At 37.4% G+C, this 23,469-nt stretch overlaps 1 long non-coding RNA gene across 1 annotated transcript; it reads left to right on the forward strand.

Annotated features, from left to right (window-relative positions):
* The first annotated feature begins 357 nt into the window (after nt 1-357).
* On the forward strand, nt 358-15,977 carry LOC116447616. Its single transcript, XR_004241613.1, has 4 exons — nt 358-4,703; nt 7,345-7,774; nt 14,130-14,288; nt 14,839-15,977. It is a non-coding gene; the product is annotated as an uncharacterized LOC116447616 (long non-coding RNA).
* The last annotated feature ends 7,492 nt before the right edge of the window (nt 15,978-23,469 follow it).

The following is a 23,469-nucleotide window of genomic DNA, read 5'->3' on the forward strand; positions in this document are numbered from 1 at the left end:
TAGAGCTTCAAACCCCCTATTTCTGTTTCCACAGAGCTTACTGGTTCCCTATTAGGATCTTCTAATACTTAGTCCTGCACAGGAATTTCTGGCCTGAAGGATGCACCACCCATTTTGTATAAAAGAATTAGAGGTCTGTTCATGGACTTAGTGAAAATGATGCTTCAGCCCTGAAGTTTAATGATCACATAAGGCAGAAGGTGTAAGGTTTCAGTTTCAGAGCTCTGCAGGAAATATCCTGTAGAGTGGGCAGGTAAAGAAGTTTTCCATGCTGATTGTTATGAAAAGTATTGAGTTATGAAAAACTAAAACAAAACCATAGATAAAAAACTTGATGGTTCTCTTCTAATTAATTAATTTGTTGAACTATTCAATTCCACAAGCCATAGAAATTTTGATACAACCCATGAGTGTAAAAAAGCATTTTTTATCTCAAGTAGATCCCCTGTGTGGGTGTGATCTGCAGAGCAATCCAGCTATCAGATTATGGTTCTTAAATATTCCACAAGTTCGGATGAATTGGCTGTAGCTGCAATGGTGGTAGTTTGCAACTAGTTACATTTATAAAATCATGGTATATTGAAAAAACAATACTTACAACATATTTGATGCTTCGTCCATTCAAAAAAAAATTTCATTGCTTTTAATGGCCTCTGTAAACATCTCATGAGATGTTAAACAGGCTTTTAAACAAATATCAGAGATATGTAATGACATAGGATCACTGTGAGAGAGCAGGGCTTGAGTTTCAAATGTCAGTGCTTATTCAGAGCGATTTTGGGCACCATGCAGAACTGATTGCAGGACAGCATTGGTGCGATTTTTCATGTCTGAAGTGTTGCAGTAATGTGACAAGAAATAAGCACAAATTAATATGAATTCTACAAATTTCCATAAAGCAGGTGGCAAATTTTCTCTTTTGGTATTGTAGCAACCTTTTCCAGATGTGAATTTGGTGGTGGGGATTTCCTTTTTATTCACTAGTTTTACACCAGAGTATTATCTCCTGATTTATATTACTGAAAGTCAGAAGACTAATTTCTTATAAAAATAAATTTCACACACTAATTTTCACTTTCCTGTTATTCATATTTATTCCTTGTGGTATATTGTCCTTTTCAGTAATTTTAAAATTTCTCCTTCTTTTATCCTTACACATGTATATATCTACGGATGTCTCATTTATCCAGAGGCACTGCAAAAAATAGCTAGAAGACTTCTACAGCTTCAATTTCCCTTTCCCACAAATAGTTAAACACAAGAGAATGAGTGAGAATGAAATACTAAAAAAGATATACAAATGGATTTCTGTAATGGTCTCTCAATATTTCCCAGATAATAGAGCTGTTAGATCCACATTAGATCATGCTTCCTTATTATTAGTCACTACAATCTGTCTGCTGTCATGAGATCATTTACTGAGAGCTCTTTTAATACGTATTTTTTTTAAAAGTCTGTGTTGCTATCCAGGTTTCTATTTCTATTCCTGCCTAGTAAGCAACATCCATTTTCTCCTTGTATTGCAGATTCCTTTTGCCTACTTTATTGACTTCATGCCTTTATCAGAATCAGCACAGCTTTTAATGTAACTAGTGAGCCTGTCATTAGGGACTTGATGGAAGCCTTCCTCAAATAGTAAATAAATTATACTTTATGTACGGCCATTATCATCTTTCTCTAGGGGTTTCAATGGCTCCAAGCTTTTGTGGTATAGACCATATCCCTTTAGGCATGATATCCCTTCAGGATATTTCCCTTCAGGCATGATATGCTGGTTGTAGTCATTACAATATTACTTTGATTATTCTCTAAATTACCCCTCATTACTGTACATTTTCTTTGCCTTTCTCATTACAGATGTAAACATTGTGTGTCTGTTGTGCTTTCAGTCATCTTTCCATTCAACTTCTTAATATACAGCTTCTCTCAGAGATTTTTGATGGATTAAAAAAAGAAAAAGCTGTGTTTCTAGCCATGTATGTCATGTCTAAAAATTTAGGGAATTCAGAATATGGTTTCTTATTAAATTTAGTGTGATTAAGTAACTAATTAGTCACAATAGCCTACTAAAAGGCATCTTTATGTCTCTTTTGGGAAGTATTATGAAAAAGGTTTTGCTCTACATCTTGATTGTCAACTGACCTGGGCTCTGTCAAAGCTATAATAAGAGAAGTAAATTCCAGAGGTGAAGGGCTTTTGCTAAGAATTTCCTGTCAACATGGCCTGACATTTATGTTTAGGGACTCAAGTGCTGCAGCTGACCTCAGCTGTCACGGTGGAACACAAGAGGAGAAGCAGGTTACTTAATTACAGTCATTCAAAACCCTGCCGATGCTTAACAAGTTCTCTGTTATGATTCCCATTGGACTACATGATTTCATGGGCATGAACACTATTGTCCATTACATCACATCCTATGGGAGCATGGGAGGATTTATTATGGGGAGTAAAATTTGTACAACACCATCTTAAGCTGACATATTCAGAAAGTTCTTATGACCTTAATAGCTTAATTTTTAGTTTTTTTAACATAAGATGTATGCCCCTAGTATGCACACATAACAAATACAATACACTTCTGTCTGTAAAAATCTGTAAAACACAAGCAGAACTCTTGAAGATTTACAGACATTTGAGTCTCTATTTAAAAAAGATCTTAATTCTTCTGTGCCTGTAACAGTGTGAAGACCATTTATGAGTGTGAAGTGTTCCTTTTATCATCCCTTTTCATAAACCCATAGGTTAATCTTCACTTTCAGGAATTTTTTCACTCACTGTTGACATATAATGTAACTTATATTCTGTTTCCACAGAAGACATTAACCTTGTATTTGAATTTGTGCTCAGAAGAACTCATAAAAACAGATTTGTGGGTAAATTTCCTCTTCCTTTCTAGGACTTCTGGTTTTATAAAATTCATTGGAACTACCATTTTTCTGTGAAGCAGAATTATTAAAATAATGGCTCTCGTACACCCCCCACCACCTGTTCCTACCAAGTGCTTGACAGTGTCAAAATTCATCAGGAGCATTAACCATAATTTTAGGAAGTAATCTGGCATTGTGTGAAATTTCAACATTATGGTTCTACAGCTGATGAGTCCCATTTTGGGTGTCAGACCACATAGCTCAAAGCATTTTAATAATAACAATTATTGTGATGATCTGTCCTTCTTATTGCATGTCAGTAAGCAGCAGTGATGGTCATGAAAACTGAGTCCAAATTAATCCATGAGATAGTACTTAGTTTTCCAATCCATTTCAGCAGCTGATACTCTCTTCTAAGCAAAGCTGGAAGCTGTGAAGGATGAAGATACACCTTCATCAGCATAAGATACTTTTGTGTGTTTTTTTTTTTTTTTTTGTCTCGTTGATTAGTGTCTAAAACCAGGATGCTGATAGGCTAAGTTGTGTCATAGTAAGAAACACCACAATAGAGCAGGTATGATTTCCCACCCTCTTTTACTGAAGAAACAAATCTTTTCATTTGAACTTTAGGTGTACTCTGCCAGGACAAAGGCAGTAAGGGTTTAATCCTTATTATTCTTACAGAACAATTTTTGAGGGTTTTTTTGGAAGTGGCTACATGTAGCATCTAACTCCCTTTCATTAGACACGATGTAGTTAGTATGTCAGTTAGTTTAAATATCAAGTTGAAGAGAGCCTTAGGCTACTTCTTTGTCTTGTTAGTTTGCTCTTTTTTGCACGCTTCCTGAAAGGATATTCTAAAAAAATGTGTAAGTTACTTTAAGAAAATAAAAAAAGCTACTTGTTGATAAAATCTATTTGCTTTTTTAGAGAGAATCCAGCTAAAAGAGGTTATTAAATGCTTACACACACATAGACATTTATACATGAAGAAAAGAAAATGAATGTTTAGAGACCTTGTTCTTTGACTTCAAGGTACAGACTGACATGTTCGAAATATAAGCCTAGAGTTGGGGTTTCTGAAGCAATAATATACTCAAAATGATTGAGAACTGAACAGCAAATCTCAGAAACTTGTAATCAGTTTTACAGGGTCTAACTGGAGGCCTGTCACTGGTGGTGTTCCCCAAGGTTCAATACTGGGTCCAGTACGGTTAAATGTACTCAGCAATGACTTAGATGAAGGGACAGAGGCCTCCTCAGCAAGTTTGCTGTAAACAAAAAGCTGGGCAGAGTGGTCAACACCCTAGAGGTCTGTGCAGTCCCTCAGAAGGACCTTGACAAGTTGGAGGGATGGGAGGAGAAGAACCATTTGAAAATCAACAAAGGTGAGTGCAGGATCCTGCACCTGGGGAGGAACAACCCCAAGGACCAGGACACCTTGGGGACTGGTGTGCTGGGAAGCAGCTCTGTGGAGAAGAACCTGGGGGTCCTAGTGGGCAACAAGCTGTCCATGATCCAGCAGTGTGTCCTTGTGGCCAAGAGGGCCAAGAGTATCCTGGGGATATGAGGAAGAACATTGCCAACGGGTCAAGTGAGTTGATCCTGCCCCTCTACTCTGCCCCAGTGAGGTGCATCTGGAATGTTGTGTCCAGTTCTGGACTACTCAGGACACGAGAGACATGGAGCTCCTGAAGCAGGTCCAGCAGAGGGTGACAACGATGATTAGGACTGAAGTGTCTCTCTTACAAGGACGGACAGAGGTAGCTGGGACTGTTCAGCCTCAAGAAGAGACAACTGAGAGGGGACCTTATCAGTGCCTCTAAGTATCTGAAGGTAGGTGTCAGAAAATGGACCCAGCACCTCTGCTTGGTGGTGCTGGGCAACAGGACAAGATGCAATGGGCAGAAACTGATGCACAGGAAATTCCACCTGAGCATAGGAAGAATTTCTTTACTGTGCAGTGACCACTCATGGGAACAGATTTCCCAGAGAGGGTGTGGAGACCCCCTCACTGGAAATACTCAAGAACTGTCTGGACACAATCCTGTGCTGTGTGCTCTGGGATGGCCCTGCCTGAGCAGGGAGGTGGGACCAGATTCACCCACTGCGGTCCCTTCCAACCCAGCCCATTCTGTGATTCTGTGATCCTATGATTTTTGCTAAGAGTATTTAAACCTCCAAAGTAAATTCAAGATTTTAAAGAAGGCATATGCAAATATCCTCAAATTCTACCTTCAAAATAAAGTACACATTCTTTACACTGAACAAATAATTCTAGATTTACCCAACAAAGGCCTGAGGCTTTAGTCTCCAGGACCTTTATTTTTCCAAGATAAGCTATCACCCTTAAAGTATCAGTTGTGTCTTTGAAGGAATTATGTACTACAGATTTTTAAAATTAATTTAAGTATTTTAAATAGCAGCAATGCTTTGGCAAGAACTTTAAATAGGCATATGTAAAACATCATGCCAAGATACACTCCTCACAAAACTCTTCTCCAACACACCTTCTTTAGAACTTCCTTTGTTTTTATTTTCTGTTTGATCTATGAGGGGATAGTTTAGCAATAATTGCAACCTTTATCTATACACAAATGTCAGAAAATCTATATATCTTTTCTCATGAATTCTTCTAGTTGGTGATGGCAGCATTTAAATTAAAATTAAAATTAAATATTGTCTCACGATAGAGACATTTATTGTCATCACTGATGATTATGAACTACCTGCCTAACAATCAGGAAATGACTCAATTTTGATGTTATCTATGCTTGTTAGAAACCTGAAAGAAATGCCTCTTCCTAATTGTATTTCAAGATCTGTATAGTATCACAAATAAAAGTTTCTCTCTTCTAGGCACTAATGCTTAATGGGAAAATACCACGTAATTTTAAGAAAATCATCTTTCTTTTTTCAGTTGTTGGAATTTTCTCTTTCAGAATGGTCTGCCATCACGTCAGCTTTAATTTGCATGTAGAAATAGATCATTTTACCTCATTATTTTTTGGCTAACTTGAAATGGAGTTTCAATCATCATATATAATGAGAGAGCTCTTAGTCACGTTTCAGAATTAAGATATAAAATCCTTTCTTTCTCCAATGTTCTTTCTCATGTGTGCATGTACTGTCAGATTAGAAGTAATTCAAGATTAGTGAAACATGGTCAGCTTGATTAACAACCGACAATTAAATCATTCCCCTGTGGAAGACCTTAATACTTTTTAATTCTTGCTATTGGGTTGTATAGATCTAGTACCTATTACCCAGGCTGTCATAAGGGACAAAGGGAATAGCGTTAGCTGTATTTTGTCAAACTCCAGAGCATGCTGGGACACCATGGGCAGGGTATTGTAAACGCCTATGATTCTATCCGGAGAATCTTCTATACAAAGCATCAAAATAATAATATGTGGTTATCTATAACACTGGAAATTCCATGCTACAAAGCTAAATTTCTTCTCAAATAGCAGATTTTTACTTTGCCTGAAAGCAAACTGCAGAGACTTACTGACATATGTGTGCTTTACCCAATTATGTAAAACTGAACTCTGATGTGAATCTTTTGTGCAACATAAACTAACTAAGGTAAGAGTGCAAGTGTCAACTGGTGTGGAGAAATACACAATATAAAAACTAATATTGAAAAAACTAAAGTAAGCATTGCACATATGACTACATATGATACAACAGTAATAAATTGTTTAGAGCCCAGAACAAAAACTTCAAGAGGAAGTCTAAACTTGTGTATTTCCTGTCTAAGGCTTGCTTTCATTGCAAATGTTGGTGGGAATTCAATCTTAAAAGCTTGTCTTTTGCTATTTGATATTGTGTGAGTGAGCCACTGTTTTAAAATTGTCACTGCCTTTTGAATAAAACCAGAATCAAGAACTGAAATATTTAAATGTATTCTATATTTTCTAACTTGTGCAGTTACAGTTCAAAGCCGGCTAGATTTGAGACATAGTGATGAAAGTCTCTGTTGCATGCAGCACGGCCATCACTGTGGCAGCACGGCAAACTTTTCCTGTCTGATCTGTCAACCTCTGGAAGGCATGATGCTCAGCAGCTGATAAAGTACTTTATGCTGAAACCAAAATTATGGGTTCTAATGAACCTCAGAAATGCTGCTGTCTTTGAAATGTGACTCCCTGTCCAGTGAGAATTGGGCTGTTTTCACAGTATTGAACAGCCACTGGATGATAATGACCTTCAATAGCTACAGCTTGGGGCTAGATTTGAGTTTGATACTAAGAGGTGAAAAGCTTTCAAACTCAGTACCAGTCCCTTGTGCTATTTAGTCCTTCCAATGACTTATATCTTGGTAAACATAAATCCCCTCTGTCCTCATCATGCTTGTTGCTCTGCAGCAGGTTTTCTACAGGCTTTGTATCATTTTTTACTATAGATTTTCTGTAGATTTGAACCCTATTCACATCATCTGATGTATGCTCTTGAAATGATTTTTTGTTTCAAGGTCCAGCAACATCAATTAACTGGGGCTCTGCTGGGTTTTGGGGCCTCAGTGAAAAGAATTTGGGCAGGTGCACATCTCGTTGTCCTTTTCCTTGGTGCAATTCGAAGCTCAATGGTGTGGTGCGTATTTCTCAGGAATCTCATGGGTTGAAGTCAAATCAACTTTGTTGCCAATGTTGTGGGTAAAAGTACATCTTTAAGGAAATATGTGAATGAGAGAAATAAAGAAAGATAATTTCTCAATTTTACTAACAACTCTGATTTTCTCTTTACCGTAGATAAAATAATCTGCCCAGGATTCTTCTTTCCTCCTCATCATTTCTGTTTTCCTCTTGATTGAGTAGGTCAGTAATGTAAACTGATAAACTGCTCAGAAACATGATGTGGACATGAGGACTTTCATCAAGCTTATCATTTCAGAACGGCCTCAGGTGAAAAACATGTATACCTACATGCTTGTACATGTTTGCTTTATACTGAATATTTGTTAAATATTTTCATGATGGCTATAAAACAATATGGTACATACTGTAGTCCTGCATTTTGGGGAAGATACTGTGACACAGGGAATTCACACTAAAAGCTACAGCTCTAAAGCATTTTTAAAGTAATGTTCTTCTTGGCTTGGTCTTGTTCAAGAATTGAAGTGGAGGTTTTTACATTTGGAAGATGTTTTCCTGAATGCTAATTTTGTGGGACCTCAAAAGTAAAGTAATTTTTGAGTCCTTCTCTATTTAACTACTCACTGTGTTTGTTCTTCACTTTAACAAAGATGCAAGAGCTAATGGATGCTTATTATCCTTTCCTTACCTGGAATAGCACCCACATGTGTAGGTTTTTTTCCCTTAAACATTTCCTTCAAAAATTTCTTTCAGTTGTGTTTTTCTTTTATTTTTTTTTGAAACCATTGGCTGATTATTAATGTATTTAGACCATGCCTTGTCTCTGCACACTTACTCAGGATAGTGTCCTCTTACAAATAGATTAATTCAAATCCATTCAAATATAGCTTGGCTTGGAATACATATTTACAATGTACTTGATTGTAAAGACCCTAGTAGACTGCAAGCTTTATCAAGCTAAGAATATAAAACATAAAACCTTGTGTGCCTTTGTTGTTGTACTTTAATTCTGTTAATCGCCCTAGGTAAAGATTAGCTGCTGTTGTCAATTTAATTCAGCTTCAAACAAAGCAACAAGGTCACTTCTTTTTTTTTCTTTTTTTTTTTCTTTTTTTTTTAAAGCAAACAGGATTGAGTTGTCATGTAGTTCTAATAGGCAGCACAGGGAATCATTAGTCGACCTCAGCTCCCTGACTGATGGGCATTTCACTTCAGTCATCTGACTGAGCACTAGTGGCCCAGTACTATTGACACCGTGTCAGAGCTGAGAGAAGATGCCTTAATCGGCTCAGACACTCTCTGCATTGATTTGACAAGTTGCTGTAATGACCTTCTTGTTTTTCTGAAGGATTACTGTTTACCCAGGGAGGTGCTGCTGAACGCATGTGCTAAATTGTCATGGAAACTATTATTGTTGCATCTTGATCCCATTAATGCTCTGGTGTGTGACACTGATATGAGACACTGAATATTTCAATGAAGTACATTCCACCTCAATAATATTAATCACTGGTGATTCATTAGACTTACAAAATTTACAGGTAGATCTGTGTAGCTTGGCCAGCAGCAACAGAAGGGCTGTGGCTGCTTAGGACACTTTCCTGCCTTGATTTGATATTTTATGGCCCAGGTAGCTTCTTTACTTTGAAGGAAGAAAGTGCCATTGTTTATTTTGTTTGTTTTCTTTTCTAATTTTTGCTCTTTGACTTAGGTAGCTTGCCAGTAATTTAGGATGATTCTGGTTGAAGAAAGAAATAAGAAAACCAAGAAAGGAAAAAAAAAACAACCTCATACTTGAGACATATATATCCATAAGGAAAAACAGTATTTTGGAGAGAAGAGGATTAGGTGATATATGGAACATTTTCTTCATCATGTTGAAAGTGTAGCAGCCTGTAACTAATATTTTTTCCCTCTTTCCTTGTAGCTTTAGGGTAATGGCAAGTGGAAGACATATCTCACAGCTCACGATCCTAAATTCTCACTTGTTCAGTACAAGCATATTTTTCTCAGCCATTTCCTTCTTGTGTTTGGTATATTGAGTGTGTGATCTTTACTGTCTGTAGAAATTAGTTTCTTAGTACACCACATTTGGTTTAAACAAGCATGGTTCCAGCAGTGATTTAGGCAAAAAAGAGTGAAAAAGAGCCACTGATATGAAGGAAATAATTCTAACAGGTTAGAAGACATGATAGCTGTTTCCTTGGAAAAGGTAGTAGAGCAGGCTCTCTTGCAGGATAGGTCTAATGATTAAGCTGCAACAGAAGTGGTTATTCTGACAAATTTGAGCAATTTCCTGTACATTGATTTTTGATGAGAAGAAAGGAAAATCTTCAAAGTTTTTTTACATGAAGAATCATCTTTCGTACACAGCTTAGTAATTGGGAAATATTGTTTGAAAACATGTCAATACAAGCTGAGCACTTATCTAGGGGCCATGGGCAGCAAATTAAAGAATGGTGCTATAGAAGTAGCACTTCTAAAAAGGGGGTTTTATTTGAAAATTAAGAATTATTTCAGTTCTACTCTTCACTCCTCATCTTAAGTGTTGCAAGGCTACCCAGGCCTAGGATGTACTGTGTCATAAGAAATCTGACTGAAGGAGATGTTGAAATCGGTGCTTAGCTGCAGTAACCTACCATTTCTCTCCATTCCATCCAATACACAATCATCCAATCATCAGCTAATAGTTTAGGTTATTGACAGAAATGTCTTATTGACTTCCTTGTTTAACCTAATAAATAATGAAATGCCTTTCACAGTATTTGAGGAAGTACTGAGTAATATTTCCTGCACGTTGCAGTCAGTTTTTATCTGGTCACAGAGTCATTAATATTTCTGCTTTGATTCTAAGTTATCTGAGGTATTGTCAGAGTATCTTAGCACTTCATTCACAGTACAGGCTACTGAATGCTCTTTGTGGCATTTGTCTTTGAGAAGATGTGCAAAAATCACAGACTTTGAAAGGTTTATATCTCAGAACACAAACTAGGAAAGTTTTCCAGTTACATCATCTAGAACAAAAAATGCAGCCATCCAAGGTTTTTCCCACTGATTAACTATTTCACATGCTGTACTATGGTGAAAGATGATTATGGTTATGATTACCTTTCCCTTTCAATGGAGAGGAATAAACACTTCACAAATACAGAATGTCCCAAACTCTTTTGAGAAGAGGTATTATTGAGAGGCAGAATACGTGCTTCTGTATTTGCATGTATAGTCATTTCCTGTTGGCTCCTGGGATGATTCCTAACAGGAGAAATGTTCATTTCATGTTAAGAAAATTTTTTGGTTTAGAATATGCTCTTTGCTTGATTCAGACTGTTTATATAAAGAATTCTGGCTTAGAAAATATTTGTCATGTACACCTTCTGGGCTTTTCTTTTTTGAAATTTGCTTGGAACTTCCTAGTCCTCTGTTGTGACAATGAAAATTCTGGATAGCGGTAGTTTAACGTTACTGAGCAAAGGCAGCAAGTAAGTTCTGGAATTAGTCAGGATCTGACATGGTAAGGAAGAAATGCCTTCACTTTTTGACTTTCAAAGGTGCAGAGCTATACTTGGTTCTATTACATAGAAGAAACCATCTGATTGAGATTAAAAAAAAAAATGGTTCCTTCATCTTCTGCATTCAGCCCAATACACAGGCATGTTACATAGAAGAAAAAATAGAGCCAGGAATTCTCCTTTCCTGATCCAAACAAACCTGCCATTCTCTTATGCTGTAGATGCTTTCTTGCTTAGTAAAAAAACCCTTAGGTTGCCATCATTAAATAACCAGGCATAAATAAATATAACTAGTAGTATTCCTAATTTTAAAAATTTTTAGGTGTTAATCTTTTTAGGTGTTAATCTTATGCATTTAGAAATGTATTAATGTGTGAGCTACATACATATTTCATGTATTAAATAAAATGTGTTTCTATACAAAGAAATAAGACAGGAAAAGATTAGAATATGTGCTATGTGTAAGTAGAAGTATTTGAAGTTGGAGTAATATGTGGCACTCAGTTAAATAAATATTAAAATTCCAGAATCCAGAAAACATTCACTGTAAAACTGCTAGTAGACAGTATGTTTTCTGCTATATCCGTATTACATTACCTGCAATTCAAATTGAAGACTGAGTGAAGGTGGGATTATTGTATTTGTTTGAATTGAAATGTATTTCAAAGTGAAAGCTCAGCATATTGCAAAAATACCTATATGGCATCAGAATGTTGATTTAGCCAAGAGGGATACAGCTTGCAGCCAAAGTGGCCCTTAATGGCACTGAAATTTTTAAGATGTAATCAGCTTTTTTTTTCAATACCTAGCTTTGAATGAGACCCTTTAGGATAAAATAGAATATTTAGGCCTAATTTTATTTTTTTTTATTGTTGATCTACTAAAAGTTGCCTTTCTCTTGTTCAAGAATTGAAGTGGAGGTTTTTACATATGGAAGATGTTTTCCTGAATGCTAATTTTGTGGGACCTCAAAAGTAAAGTAATTTTTGAGTCCTTCTCTATTTAACTACTCACTGTGTTTGTTCTTCACTTTAACAAAGATGCAAGAGCTAATGGATGCTTATTAATCTTTTTGATGAAGTATTTTCACAATTTCTGTTCCAGTGCTAAGCATTCCGTATCATCCTAGAAGACTCCTTCCTAATCAAATCAAGTCCTTAGGTTTTACAAGCCAAAAGGGAAAACCTTTCTGGGACATTTTTTCCCCAGAATGTTGGTATTTGTCCTTTTGAGAAAATCTTTATCCTTTTCAAAGATTCCTCTTTATTCTGCTTGGTTTTTTGTTCTTCTATGAATAATACACAGAGCTCTTGGTGACTTATGCAAAATAGTTTTACTTAGAAACAAATTTTAAATTCCAGATCTGAAAATAAATGAAACTACATCCTCTATTCTTAAAGCCTGCCTCAACATTTTCCTGGTTAGCTTACACGGTAATCCTCATAAGAGCTTGACATTCAGAAGAGTGAGAAAAAGGGACATCTTTCCCATATAAACCAGCCAGTAGAGCTATGTAACAGGCTGGCCCTAGGACTAGTTGGCATGGTTCTGCTCTAGTATATTAAAGGACTTCATTATGATCTAAACCCAGTTTAACAAACTAATCACTAAGTATCTTGCTTTACTCATTAAGCCTCTTCTTGGACAGCTAGTTAATACTCATACTTTGAATATTGTGTGCAGTTTTGGTCACCACAATATAAGAAAGATACTAAGCTATTAGAGTTCGAAAGAGAGTAATGAAGATGCTGAAGGTCCTTGAGGTGAAGCCATACAAGGAGTGGCTCAGGTCGCTTGGTCTGTTCAGCCTGGAGAAGAGGAGACTGAGGGGAGACCTCACTGTGGTCTTCAACATCCTCACAAGGGAAAGCTGCTGGGCAGGCACTGATCTCTCCTCTCTGGTGACCAGTGACAGGACTTGAGAAAACATCCTGAAGCTGAGTCAGGGGAGGTTTAGGTTGGATATGGTTCTTCACCCAGAGGATGGCTGGGCACTGGAACAGGCTCCCCTGGGAAGTGGTCACAGCACCAAACCTGACAGAGCTCAAGACGCATTTGGACAACACTCTGGGGCATATGGTGTGACTCTTGGGGATGGTGCTGTGCAGGGCCAGGAGCTGGACTCAGTGATCCTTATGGGTCCCTTCCAACTCAGCATAGTGTGAGATTCTGTGATTTGGTTGAATAGAATATGAGGATATGAACCCATCTGCTGCAATTTTAAAGCCAGTAGTTGCATGACTGGTGGAAAGATTATGTCTGGCAACTAAGGACTAACTTTTTAGAACTCCATACTTCACAAATTATTTACTAAAGCTACCAACTGAAACTTTGTGAAGAACCTGCTGAAAAGAGGCAAGCTCTGGTAAAACAGCAAGACAAAGTGTCCATTAAGCTTCCTTATTCAATTGTGATATTTCTGTCCTTCACACAATCTTGCTGTTACTACAGTTTAAAATGACAGAAAAAAAAAAAAAAAACCTGTTGAAGCATTGATATTATTAGGTACAAAGTGTGAATTTTAAGGTTAGGCCAACAAAAAGATAACGTGACACTACACGCAAAGTAAGACTAACTGCAAGTAGACCAGCTGCTGCCTTGAATCTGAATGAGTCTGGAAGAAGATGAGATTATTTTTCCTACAATCAAGCTGGAAACTTCTCTTCACTGGACATGAATTGAAAGTCTTACACACACACACACACACACATACACACAAGTTCAAAAAGTGTGTTAAAAAAGTCAATTTTTTTTTTGACATGAGTCAGCTCTTGTATTGATTATGTATTTTGCTTTCCACAGCTCAGCTTGCCATATCTCAGCTCTACCTTAGAACAGTCTTAGGCAACTCTTGTTATGCCATGTATTCATGGGGCTGTTCCATCTCTGCAGGGATCATTTTAAAGCATGATCAGGCATAAATGTGCCAGGTTTTGTGCCATTATAAAAATGGTGAGAATGAAAAATGGCCACTAGATCCTAATATGAGACATATTAGACCATATCTGCAGTCAGACTGTTGGAGGTTGGGTTTATGCAATTAAAACCAGCTTGGACAAAGAATCTGTAAAATAATGAATAAGTTATGGGCAACTTATTGTAATTTCAGAGGTTATTCGAGATAATAATTTTTTTTGCAATATGTGGTTTCACAGGGCCAGAATATTCAACACAGGAAAGACAAAGAGGTTTCGCAAAATAAATCCCTCTTGTGGTATGCCCAGACTTGCATTAACTGGAATGAGTAGTTCCAATTTGAACAACTGCTTGATGCTGGCCAACTGCTCGATGCTGCTGTAACATTTTTTTTTCAGGTGAGACTTCAACAGTCACAGTATTTGCTGTCTTTCCTGGCAGGAATATACTTGCTTGCTGAAACCAGTACAAACACATTTTCAATCAGAATTTCCAACTGCTGGTCTGGTAGTGTGGTGGTGCAGCTTGCTGCAGCTACTCTTTGTCCTGAGGACAACTCAGACAACTAACTCTGGTGGTCAGCAACTCAAGTTTAGCATGTAACTTTCAGTCATGGCGAGAACCCATGATTCCCTTTTTTTGCCTTTTGCATGTTTTCCCCTGATTAGTTAATATTTTGTCTTCTTGTTTTATGTATGAAGCTATGTATATTCATTTTCCTTCTTTAATATGTATTAGTTCTAGAAAGTTCTTTGCTCCTCGATGCCCCCATTGGATCCTTCCCTGAGTCCCTCCTATGTGTTGTTCCCATTGGTTCCCTTCCTGTCAATCCCACCTGCTTGTCTCTATCCCATTGGCTGAGATCCCTTTCCCCACCTATTCTGTACCCAGTATAAGCTCCCTGGACCCTCCCACCAATTGGCCTCTTTGTCCCTGTCTTTTCACTAGAATAAACCTGCGTGGAACACATGTGGAGATTCCCCTCTCTTTACTTCTTTGCCTTCGCCTGCGTGCCTGCTTAACAGTGACAGGAAGATCCAGCCCCTTTTGGATGAGGAGCTCTGCCCCATTTTCATTGTGTGTTGGGCACTGAGTGCCGCCTTCCAGACGGGTTTCAGTGTTGACCTCCGGGCTTCTTTGTGTCGGCACGCAAGGGGTAAACCCCCTTCTGCCAGCTCCCAGTGGCTGGAAACCCCTCCATGATAGCATTAAAAGTTTCTTTAAACCAAGATTAAAAATTTTAGTAGTATTTCACCATATATGAGATAGAAAGATATGGCATCTCTGTCTCGTGCATAAAGTATCTTATTTAATTGGTTTTGAATTTTCTTTTATGATGTTTCCTTTTGTTTCTCTTAGCAGGGCACTAAATATTCTCAAATTGAAATCTGATCATTTTTCATTTTGCTGTTTGCAGTTTTGTTGGTTTTCAAGTATCCTGTAGCTATCCAACTTTTCCAAACTGAATAACTATGACATTTTCCCAGTTTTCAATAGATGTATGTTCCATCATGCTTCTCTCTATTTCCATTTTGTGGATCTCTTCAATTCTGTTCTATTGTACTTCTGATGAGGGAAAAACATAGGAATACTTCATATGAGGGCATCCTATTGTGCAGCACAAAGAAGCCTCAGCTCTTCCAAATATTTTTATAGGCTGTTGTTATTTTGTATTAATTGTGCTTCATTTAGTAGTCACAGAAAATAAGACTTTCTCAAAGAAATTTTGGTTGAAGTCAATTGGGAAAGTATAAATCTGTTAGCAGTTAGGTGAAGATCCTGGAGAGTAAGAATATGAGCAATTATTCCTCTGAATTTTTCATTGAAAATGTAACTTTTCTAGCATAACTAAGTATAGTTGGACAGTGAGTTGGGTTTTTTGGTTGGTTGGCTTTTTAAGGAAAGGATATAAACCTAATTTACTGTTTGTGGGTCAACCTGATCTGCCATAATTAACATTGCAGTGGAAAATCATTTTAGGCAACCATAGGGAATGGATCTAGTTCTCCCTGTGCCATTTGGAATCATACATTATCATTGCATAATTATTCACAGCAATAAAAGAATCGTTACTATCTAAAACTTTATTTTTGCCTCTTTACTCTTTTTTGTTCTCCAAGTTTTTCGATTCTTACAGTATACTTTATATTTCATTTAGTTACATTTTCGCCTTATGCAGAGGGACAGCACAAGCTGTTCTTTACTCATAAAAACTTATGTAGGACTTAGCGTCCAGCATGTGGGCTGAAGTTCAGCTCATACTTATATGGCACTGCCCCTCAAGTTACTTTTCATTTGTTATTGGGAGAGCCCATTGTTGTTTTTTTATTCAGCAGGACACCGTATGAACTCTTTAGTCTTTTCCCGCATTTGAGTGCTTAAACCTAAGTTAATGACCATACCAACAGCTGTCCCCAAACTGGTGTATTGGGTTGACCCTGAGTTGATGGACAGTCTTTAAGACCAATTACGCTTCTCACAATTTACATATTTAAACCGCACAGAAAGGCGGGACTTCCCCTTTTTGTCGGAGGTCGCCTGCTGGAAGGTGGGGGGGGGCTCTGAGCCTCCCGGCCCCGCCGGGCCGGGCCGGGGCCACTGCCCCTTTCCCCCTTTCTCAGCACCACGGCACGGACCCTGGGTCGCTGGGGGGAACTGTCCCAGAGCCGCAGGCAGCTAAAACCAGCCATGGACTGCTCACAGCTAAACCCATCCAGCGCGGCTTCTGGGGACAGGTGGGTCCTTCTCCTCTCCATGCGGAGCCGGCGGAGTCAATGGGAGCCGGCAGAGCCTCCTGTCTGCAGCCAGCACACTTCGTGCTGAACTGAAGAGGACACCGTGCAGCCAGCAGCACAAAGGGAGCGAGGCTTTCCCCACCGTAAAGCCTGAACAAGAACACCCTTCAACATGGCGGCTCCAGGGTCAGGGAGAAAGAGAAGTGAGTCCCGTGAGACGGAGCTGAGCATGACGATGGGAGAAAAGAGGGCGGTGCCGCGATTCTGGCGCGCAGCTTAAAAAACCCTTCTTGCATGCCGTGGTAAGAAACTGTAATACCACAAACTGTTTGTCTCTTTAATCCATTTGAAGAACATGGGGGGATGGAGAATCGTCGTGTGGCCTGTGAAGATTGTGAAGAATGCCTATGCCTGGCTATATAGAAGTAGTAAGAGGCTGTTAGAGACTTGTGGCGAAGAAAAGCCTTTGTGTGCAGGCCAAAATAACTTATCCTTAAAAAGATGAATAACTCCATGTGATGGCCCATGTTTTGCAGTGTGAAGGAACTGTGAGATTTTTCATGGAAGAGATGTTCTACACACAGCAGACTGACTGTTTCCGGGCGGGTCTGCTGTTAGTAGCAGTTTGGGAACCACGTGCAACTGAAGGAAAACCCTTTTTTCCTTAAGCATAAGAGAGAGACTTTTCAAGAACTGGAACACTGACTAACATCCCATGTTCTGTTATCCCTTGTGTGAGCTGGGTAAAAGGAGAGAAGTGCTGGAGGGGGGGGGCGGGGGGGATTTGCTTTAATTTTGTTTTGTTATTTTCTCTTTACTTTTAATTCTATTAGTAATAAAACTCTTTCATTGTACTGCAACTGTTTAAGGTTTGTGCCTGCTTTGCTTTTCTCCTAATTCTTATCTCACAGAAGGAAAATAAGTAAGTAATGAATATTTTGAACCAAAACCACTACATTTAATTGGTGTTTCTGCCCAGTTTCGAACTCAACCCGCTACAACTGGAAAGGAGTGCACTCAGGAAACAGCAGTTGTGTTCTGGGAGTTTCCAGCACACATGGTGGGTATGACACAGCTCGGAACCCTGGGTGATGGGAGCAGGTGACAGTGTTTTTAAAGTTTAGCAGAATGTCCACAGCTATGGCTGTGGCTACCGAGTATGGAATCACATGTCCTTCTTCATAGATAGATAGATAGATTCTACCTTTGCTTCTTCAAGCAGGAATCCTCAAGATATTCCTGACAGAACAATCTTCCAGGTTTTCAAGGGTATGCTGTAACTACTTTTTAAACCAAGAACAAGTATAATTCTTGTGGCAGCATTCCTGACTTGACTTTCCTCTCTTGGGTCAATGTGAACAACTGACAGGCACACCAAACTCAAGATCAAGTCTGGGGTTTGATTTATTAATTTAAATGTCTTGTTGCTACATTGATCAGTTTCTTTTGCAACTTCTCCACCCTGTTTCTGTGTTTTCTATTGAGTTGTCTAGGGGTTTTTTTCTGCTCTCTTTTAAACTCTCTTTTTGAGAATATTTTCAATACCTTTCCATAGTCTAAACTTATAAAGAGAAGAGCTGCTCAGATTAACTACTTGTAGTCTTGCTAGCAAATTTCGGTTAGCACTTTGATTCTTTTTTGTGGTGAGAGAGTATGTTTGGTGATCTTTTTGGCTATGTCTACGCACGCACAATTTAGAGAACAATCATTTCCTTAGAATTTTATTAGGGGCTTGTTGCATTTTCTGTTGGGATGTAGCAGTCTGCAAAATTTTTCTGTGTATTCTACCACAGAGCAAAGAGTAGATCCGCCTGTTGGCAAGGAAAGGAAAGGAGCCTTTGCCGATACTGTCTTGCAGATCTCCGCATTGTGTCATGGAAAATGTTATTTATTGATTGTGCTGGCAGTGAGAGTAAATAGAGCTAAGTCTGTTTTACGTTGCAGATGAGAATGTGTATCTTATAGCTCTTAATGGACAATCTGACTTCAAATCACTTCTCTGTGTCTCCTTTCCCCATATAAACCAAATACATTTTTCTGTTTTATTATGTGAACATGAATTAATACAGAGAGGAAATAGGAGACATTGTTTTTATTGCATATTTTTTCAACATGCAAGTCTTCTTTGACTTCTTAGTAAAAACTAACAAGTACAAATTCCATTTCTTCTGTGAACCCTGTTATAGATTGCATTATTCACTCAATTGACTGTAACAGTTAAGGCGATTACCATCTGTGATCTAAATATCTGTTTATATTGGAATGCAGAAAGTATTTCATTATTAATGCCATCTTATAAATCCAGCTCTCATTGAGATGACAATCAGTTCACTTTATGACAACCAGAATGTGTTCTAATTCTTGCTGGTGTTTGATCACTGTGTGCAAGTTGTAGACTCACTTGAAATGTTTCTGAATACGGCATGCAGGTGTGCATTAATCTTGCACTTTCCTCAGCAGATCACGTGTCCATTATATCTGTAAAATCATATACTAAAATATTCATGGCAAGTTTGCGTAAAGGACGTTGCAATATTGTGTTTTAATCAAAAGGAAAAAAACATTGACTTTGAAGTAGTTGGAGTAACAGCTCATGAATATGATTTCTCAAAGCTGTGAAAAACCCATTATAATTTGCTTAAACAGTATTCAAACTGACAGACTGCTTAAAGTTTTTTTATACATGAGGACCAACAAGTTGGTCTCTAGCCTCAATCTTGTTTCTTCTTTACTTTTAATAAATTTACAGATGTATCTTTTGGGCTAGATGGGCTTTATACCACTATAATTTCCATTTCTGTTTGTCTGCCATGCTAAGATTTGTTTACAAAATCAAGTGGAGTTACTATGACTCACAGGATATTTACTGGTCTCTTTCCCTGATACCTTAGCGTTATTGTAGAAAACTCAAGAGACTGGATAACTGCATATTTCTTGTAGTGGTTGGAAGCAACAATCTTGTGGGCAACGGCACTGTGTTTTGACACCTGAAGCTAACCATATGTAGCTATTTGTGATGTTTTGAATCCTATTAATTTATACCTTTTGTTTTCAAGCAAACTTAATTATTGTAATTCTAAATTACGAGTGCCTGAATTTATTTCTTTGCATTCCCTAAGGCTGTAAAATACATTACACTGCTAAATTGCAATGAAGTGTAGCGAGCCTGACTAATGTTGGATTCATTTAGGAGGTAGAAGTAGAGTGCAACTGAAAGTTTCTAACTGTGAAGACATTTTGATTTGATATCTCCATTCCAATAAAAGTAATGTCTTGAAAACAATAGGCCCTTAAAGTTTTTACTGAAGTTGCTGCAGTCATGCGGGATGAGGAAAACTTTTCCTCTGTCAATATGACTCTGTCACTGGCTGTGAAATGCTAGAGATGTGTAAAGCTGTGTCAGCCATGCCACTGCAAGGGTAAAGTGAACTCAAATGCTGAGACACCCAGTTCACTGTAGCCTTGCCAGTCCTGCTCCAAAAATGGTACAGAAATAAATGGGTGCTGCCGTACGACCCCAGTCCTGGACAGGTAAGCCTCTTCAGCATAGCCTTTACTTAACTGTGCAGATCCCCAAACTGCTAGGATCCTCTAACTATGCCCTTCATGGGCTTAAAACTGATAATCCACAAAATCAATTTGTTCTCTCAAGAAGACATCTTGAGATGAAAAGCTGAAATTCAGCTTGCTTATAGTTATTAAACCACATATGGTACTTTTTAGAGCAGCTAATGGACAGAATAGGCCAAGGTGGGATTTTCAAAGGTGCTTAAGGCATTTAGCAGCATAACTGACACTAAAAGTCTACAGGATTTACAATCTTACATGCCTCTGGCACTTGATTAAAAAAATCTAATTTCAGCAGATAGCACTTTGGACTGTTACTGGGACTTAGGTTCTGCTGATACAGCTATGGCCTGCTGTTGTGGAGCTGCTGTTTCAGAGCTTCTGCAACTCTCATCCTTTATTAGCCTGCCCAGGCAGGCATTTCCACTGATCTCTGGGGTTATACCATGCGATGGAATGCCCTCATCTCCCTCAGTCTTTCTTTGAAGAGAGCACATTTTCATAAAGTGAACATTATGTCTTAGAATAGGTTTATGATGAATGTAGCATGGACCTGGGCTTTGGCTGAGGCATCTGAATAAAACTACAATTCCAACAAAAATGTTGCCTTTCAGCATTATTTGGAGAAGCTTGCTGGAACTGAACATTAGCAAAGGGGAATTCTGGAATCTCTCTTTTTGTAGATATTTTTTAAAACAATGAACTCTTAGCAAACTAGTTTGTCAACCTTTGGGTGAGTCACTGTGAAACTGCCATACTTTTGAGAAAAGGGAAGTTGGAATAATTCAAGTGAAGAACTACATTTATTGATTCCTTCTTCAAAAACCAAAAAATACTCTGTTATTCAAACTTAACTTTATTCAAGTCAGTGAGTCACTATCAAATCATCAAGCTACTCTCTTGTATATTATATTTATGGCTTTTGTCTGGTTAGACATAAGTCAATTTTCCATCCAATTTTCTTTACTGATGAGGTCAACAGAAGGGGATTTAAGTTTGGTTTTCTTACATTCAAATTACATATCATATCACATAAAGGATATACAGACAAGCACCAAGCACATGTTTCAGTGTATAAACTGTACTGTTGCACTGTATATTGCTTAAGCATCACACACTGATATTACTTTCCATTTTTAAAATGTGTATTTTTATGTTGACTTCCTTTTACAGTCTGCTTTGTCAAAGAGTTCTAACACTGCTTCCGGTCTGCCTATAGATTATTGTTATTGATGTAACAGCTTTACCAATCAGAAAGAGTTGGAGTTTTTTTCCCACCAATTAACTTCTTTCAAAGCTCAGAAAAGATAAATACAGTATTTACATGTAATAATTAGAAAGCCTTGTATAATGGAGCAAGAATTTTAAGATTAATAAATAGCTGAATTTGAGTCTTATAGCCTGCTTAATTAATCACTAAACTGTGGGACCGCTGCAATTCATATGTCAATCCAGACTCTTTTATGGAAGTGATTTGAATAAATTGCTAATGAAATTGGGAAATTTAGAAGCAGCTTCTTGACTTTCAATTGACAGGACTCATATTTATCTCAAGAAATGTGACAGTTAATGACAACATAAAAGTACTGTGAATTATTTGCCAGATCATATGAGAATTACAGCATCAACCTATTGAAATAGCTTGTAGCAGATCAGTTTGAAAATAAACAGTCATAATGACATATTTAGAAATCTTAGAAATCTATGATGCTGCTTAAAATATGAAAGAGTCTGTCTGAAATAAAGCAAGGATATAATCTTACAAACAGAACGATAGTACTTCAAGAATTCTCCTATATTGCCACATGCACAAATTCATTCTTACTGCTGTTGAAACTGCAATCCTTTAGAAATCCTTTATTAAATCAATTACTTTAAGCTGCCAAAGTGGTTTCATGGCTAATTCTTCTTTTTTAATGTAATTAACATTTTTACTCTTACTCACTTACTTGAATTTAAATGATTCTGCTGTTGAATTTGTTTCCTTAACTTTGCACTTCCAGCCACATTTTAATTAATTAAAACTTCATCCAGATAGAAAGAGACAGTTATTGTGTGTTAATGGAATATCAGTGGAAAGTGCACTAATCAATAATTAATTTAATTAAGGTGTATATGAGACAATATTGCTATATAATTAACTGAAAACCACATAACACATGCATATTTAAGTATTCATTAATAAGTTTGTTAGGAGTTTTAGATCATGCTATGTTATGGATTTACATGACATATAAAATTAAAAGCGTTTGCCAGAGAGATCCTGAAATACCCATTAAATTCAGTTCTTACTGATTTTGCTAGTCATGTAGCAAATTTAGGCAATTGAAGCCCCACTAAGAATGAGAGTGTGTCATATTGGCGGTAAAAATCTGAGGGAGATTTGTTTTAACCTTTGATAGATGTGTAAAAAACCCTATGAGATGAAGTTACATGTGAGAAAACATACTCTACTTGAAAAAATGTGCTGTAGAAAAGATTATGAATAATGGAAGTATTTTTGCAATTCCACAGCTAAAGCTGGATCATTCTACTAACATGATGTTCAGACGCCCTACTTATTAAGGACTCTGTTCTGTTAATATTGATGAAGTTATCTCATTTGCTCATTGTGAATGATTTTTCATGAGAATTTACCAATGAATAAGCTATTTAAAGGTGCTGCTGATTTGATACATTTGCTAAACTTTTAAATTCCAAATAAATAATTTGTTTCCTCTGTGTTCAAAATTCATTACAGTTTTTGTAATTAATGATTACTGGATTGAAAAGTAACTAAAGCAGGGTATTTCAAATCCATAAAGTTTTATAGTTAAAAAGACAGTCTCTTTCTTGGATATCCTGATCATTTTCTATCTACCAGATGTTCAGCACAAAAGCTTGACTTTATTAAGGACTTTTAAAATTGAGGTACAAATCTGACTCTCAGACTCTGAGTAAGTTAAAACTTCAATCTTGTTCATTAACAATTGGTAATGAAGAATTTTGCAAAGTCAAGTAATTGTCATGAAGAATAGTGGAGCTTTTAATAATGGAGTCCAACCAGAGATGGCAGAAGGAAGATTGAGACATTCTTGATGCTGAAGTTTTGGAGAAAGATTTGACAACTAGCTTACTGTAGCTGGCTAATTTTAAATGGCTTATATTTGGTGAGATTAATTTTCACCTATATTGCTTGCATGTTCAGTATACGGTTGGAGGTAATTTAAGTCAACAACAGCTGGAATTTTTCTTTTTTTTAAAATTTATTTAATATTGATGTGATAGCTTGAACAAT

Source organism: Corvus moneduloides, chromosome 8, assembly GCF_009650955.1.
Source record: "Corvus moneduloides isolate bCorMon1 chromosome 8, bCorMon1.pri, whole genome shotgun sequence".
NCBI classification, from domain to species: domain Eukaryota; kingdom Metazoa; phylum Chordata; class Aves; order Passeriformes; family Corvidae; genus Corvus; species Corvus moneduloides.